The following is a 5,433-nucleotide window of genomic DNA, read 5'->3' on the forward strand; positions in this document are numbered from 1 at the left end:
CACTCTTTCTCTCATCATTTAAACTGCGATAGAAACAACGCCGATTCAATTCAAAGAACCAATTCTGTTTCCGAAATTCTTTTCTTGCATCATGGAGTCGAAGTTTCTTCTCAACAATCTTTATTTCGTCTCCAATGCAAGCAGAAATTCTTCCAAGTTCTCCTTTCTTTGCCTTTCGATATCCATATTCACTCAGCGTATCCCTCGTTGCATTATCAAACTTCAAGCTTCCTTTTTGATCAATAAGTGTATTAGTCTGTTCGTATTGTTCTTTAAATTTAATTAGTTTTGCTTCCATTATTCCTTTCCAGTTTGTTATTCTTAGGAGAGTATTTTGTAAGAGCTTGGTATGTCAGCTGTTCAGCATAAACGATATCGTGATATCATTCAAATTGACAGGAGGGTTGGTCTTTTATATTCATTAATCACTGCATTTATTCCAGACAATATTTCTTTTTTAAGTAGTTGATATGGGACTTTTTTTGGTCGGCTTTCGTTTTTTTTCGAGAGATAGATTTAACTTGCTCTATTTGGTAAGAAAATTCAATTGAGCAATCTCTAAAATTAGAGATTTCAGTCTTGTGATTCTTTTCTTGATCCAATGGAGAGTTAGACTTTGTTCCCGTCATCTTAGCCAGACTCTTCACATTCGCCACAGATTTGGACGTGAGGAACTTTCGTTAAAAGCCTGAGTAATCATGGGCCATCCACCACGTGGTATTCTTTTGAATCTGCTCGAGAAACGTTGACCACTTCATTCATTGCGCCATTGATCATGTCCACCTGCGTTACTTGATCGATGATAGCCCGTAGAGTTAACAGATTAGCAGGACAATCCGTTTGCGACAACCGAATTTGGAGGGGAATATCAGATTCTTGCGTTCCAAGCTGCCCACGGACCACACGATCTACGTTATTATTGGTTTCTCTTTCATTTCTTCCGTAGATAGGTCCATTGGAAATGTTTCATTAGACCCAGTAGAAACAAACATGCACGTAAACAACAAATTTTTTTTATTTCATGTAGCTCATATAGACACAATTCTAAAGTAATTTGTTATTTTCAAATAAAAAAATAATTAAAACTGACCTAATTTCTGTATAATTTTGCCGCTGGTATTGGTGGTATCTAATGTCGCACTTCAGGCTTATGTCAGGATATTAATGAATACGACAACATTAAAAAGATATTATGTGGAATTCAAATGAGGATACCAATACTCAGAGGAATCGCAGATTGCGAAAAAAATCCTCACATTTTTTCGTGAGGAACAATAAGTTTTACGTTTAATCTAATTTTATTTATACGTTTTTCTGAAAGGAAATATTGAAAATTGGTTATTCCTCTCGACTGTGAGTCAGAGATGGAAGCCCACGCCAGGTCGCTGCATGTGATCTCGCATAAAGGGATAAACAAAATAGAATTTCTCTGCCGTCAAAACTACTTTTATAAAAAGTAGCGTTAATAAAAAGTTATTACTGAATGTGAGATATGTAAGTTTTCCCTCCCTCTTAAAGTTGTCCTTTTTAAATAACGTTTTAGACTGTTGACGAGAATAATCATGTTTTTTGCCGTTGTTCCAAATGAGCGGTTTCAGATTGATCTGATAGATTTGAAAAGGTTTCAAAGTGTCAACCAAGGATATAAATGGATCTTATCCGTGATTGATATTTATAGTCGGTATTAATTTATATATAACCAAATTAGTTTCGCCTTTGCAAGGCCATTGCTTAATAAGTCGGCAATTGAAGTATGCCACAATTTGGAGGATCTTTTCTACGTACATGGGCCATGTAAAATTCTACAGTCGGACAACGGGACAAAATTTAAAAAATGCAGAAATTCAAGTTTATGTCAAAGGTTCAGAATACTTCACATTCATGGAAGACCAAACAATACTATTCTACCAATTAATTTTTAGGGTATAGTGGAACGTTTTAATCAAACGATAACAAGATCAATCGTCAAACTTATTGAAGAAATGGGAATCATAATGAATGGATGTCGATTCTACAGTATGCAGTTTACTGCTACAATACGACAATGCATTCGTTCTCGAATGAGACACCTTTAAACGCTATCGAGGAATTTCGGGGATAATTCCTTCATATGGACGAAATCACAGAAGGTGATACATTTAGACTTACTTTTAGACTCAGTGACGAGCTTGATTGACGATTCAACTATTTCTGAATCCACTCATCAAAGCGGTTTAAATTCATAAATTACAATATTGTAGAATGCTTTAATTTTCAGATAACTCCAATAGGAGGTGACGACAAATACTACAAGCGTATGAATAGAAGAATGGGTGTCCATTGTTCGAATATACAGTTATGCTATTGGAGATAAGTTAAAATTAATGTGAATTTAATTTAGGTACGATTTGCTAAAGATCACGGAACGAATCCATCTTTGAGACTCGATAAGTTCGAGTCCCATATTTCTGAGACTTGCAAAATAATCTCAATTTTATCAAATTCACGTGTCGAGGTATTCATCAAATTTATGTTTGCATCAAATTTCCCGATGGAAGAAGAACATCGTATTAATGTCTAGGATAAAAAATGATTATCTTTGTTTTTCTCTTAATAAAGTTTTCTTCATTATCCAAAGAATATGTCTTAAACAAATAGAAATCACAGTTTCTCTTATTTTTTCCTGTATGTCATTATTGAAATTTGCTGAATTGAAACACATTTTTAATCTGATTAGATACAATATCAAATATTGTCAGCCATCTATGATATCATTATCAAAAAATATATAATAGCAAATTTTTTTCAAATCGAGATTCATTTCAACAAATTCCAATAATATCCGTCTATAAATAAATTTAACTTTATGTGCTCTATAATCAAAATGAAATCATGTAAAATTTGCGGAGCCAGAGCTAATGGAACACACTATTCTGTCAGAAGTTGTCACGGGTGCAAAAATTTTTTTCAGTATATTTTTGTATAATTTATTATTAGAAGATGCATCAACAATAAATACATGTTCTTTTGCAGATTGAGGGAAATTGCATTTTAACACAAAACAAGAAATATTGCAGATTTTGTAGGCTAAAAAAATGTTTAGAAATGGGAATGACAAAACATGGTTATTCAATTTATTAACTTTAGAAATTAAAATACATTTTCAATATCTTATGAGGTACAGATATTTCCAAGCCAGTTTATTACGTACGAAACTGAACTGCAAGTTGAATTATTCATAACAATTGTTAGAAATATTTCGATTTTAACTGCTTAAATTGCTTTTTAATGAGAACTTGTGTAAGCCAAATTAGAAAAATTGTTTTCTAAATTTGACCAAAAATGGATTGAAATTTTGGTTCAAAGTGAAAATCTGATCGCCCAGATTGTGGGATCATATATATAATTATTTTTAGGACGTCGAAATGGTCTCTAAGAATTATTTTCATTTCCATTTTTCTAACTGCTGTTTGAGTCAAATTTCGAAAAATTCTTCCCACAAACTCACGTTAATATGAATTGTAACAATGGTCCGATCTTAAGCATACTGAAACAGTTTAAAGAATTGTATCAAGCTATTACTGATTTACATATTACGAAAGAAGAATATTTCTATTTAAAAATTATTTATTTTTCAAATTTTGTAAATTTTTAATGATATTCTTAGATTCAGACGAGGTGAATGATTGTGAGCCTATACTATTCAAATATCTTGCATTATTAGAAAAAAATTGCATTTCACGGAAAAAATTAATCACAAAAGTTTTAATTTTGTTACCGGATTTCGAAAATCTTTCTTTAACATTTAAAAACTTTTTAATTCTCTATTAATTTTAAAATTCTATTAATTTCAAAATTCTATACAAAAATGTCAATAAAACAACAGGTATAGATTTAGAATTATCTAATTTGATAAAATATGTGATATCGCTTAAAAAGATTTAGCTGGCTTTTTTACAATTCTTAAATTCAAATATTGTGAGAAAATATTGCAAAAATATATGCAAATATGCAAAGAAACTTAAATTCAATTGCTTTAGAGAAACAGCAACCAATCGGTAATATTAATAAATATAATAATCGTTATAGTATTTTTCTAGAATCAACAAATTACTGTAAAACTGGAATTCAATCTGTCTGATCTCTTAGCAAAGTCTCATATTTATTACCCTAAAATTGAGACTAAAAAGACTTTCCCGCATTTAAAACGACCAAGTTCAATCAAACTAAATTGAGAAAATAGACATCAAAATAATTTTATTTAATTTGCTAAGAACTAAGTGCTCAAACTTCAATTTGTGATAAACTTAGTTAGTAAAATATTTTTATCAATTATTCGTTTTCTTCTGATTTTTGAGAAGTGAAACTACATTTTAATCTGATTAGATACAATATCAATAAACACACAGGTATAGATTTAGAATTATCTAATTTGATAAAATATGTGATATCGCTTAAAAGATTTAGCTGGCTTTTTTACAATTCTTTAAATTCAAATATTTGTTATTCTCTCTCTTTGCGATAGCTGAAAGTTCACTCACTGAATTAATTCACGCTGATGACAGTGCCGCATGTCTGAGTTTTCAGAAATCATATGAAACACATGGAAGTAATAATCTACTAGGATTAAAAAATTAATAAAATTTTGCGACTTTTGCTTGTTCGAATTTTAGAAAAAAATTGAAATCGTCACGTTCATACACAAATCCAAAGCAACGAATATGGTCATAATGATTCTTTTCAGGCATAAAAGTAATTGCCGAAGCTTTTCGGACAAATCTAACACACAAACATCATCTTCTAGGGTGTCCATCGCCGATTCGCTGAAAAGCTCGCTCATCTCCCTCCGGTCGTTTGTTTTCAAAAAATTCTCCTACCAATGTCAGTGAGAAGTTGATTCGCTGCCTTTTCGACGATTCCAGAAAGTTCAATTGCGAGGGGAAAATTTAATAGTGTATTTCGTCTTCTATGATCCTTTGGCATTGGCGGAGCCCGGGTTTCCGACTGTCTTGTGTAGAATCGTCACAGAAAACGAGTTGATTCAAGTGGAATCTCAAACCAGGAACTTGCCCTTCCTAAAAGAAAGGTAGTCCTCTGTCGGAAAAAAATAATTAAAGTACAAAACAAATTAAATATATTTAAGGAAAAAGAAAAATTTCTTTTTCTTGAAAAGAGTTATTTCCAATTTTCCGTCGATCTTGTTTCTCAAAACCATATTTCAAACTGTGTCGTCTTTGAAGCTGTAGTTATAACACTAACCCGTAATTAAAGTGATATTTATGAATATTTCAGCGTACTCAGTTGATAACAATGTTTTTGAATAATTGCTTAGAATTTCATAATTTTGTTTTAGAATCCTACAAGTTTCACAACATTGTTAACTATACCCTATGTGGGAGCGGTTGTTTTTTGTTCAGATACAAAAGTGACTTATGATCTAAACACCCCGGACGA

Source organism: Octopus sinensis, unplaced genomic scaffold (genome assembly GCF_006345805.1).
Source record: "Octopus sinensis unplaced genomic scaffold, ASM634580v1 Contig18737, whole genome shotgun sequence".
In the NCBI taxonomy this organism is placed as follows: domain Eukaryota; kingdom Metazoa; phylum Mollusca; class Cephalopoda; order Octopoda; family Octopodidae; genus Octopus; species Octopus sinensis.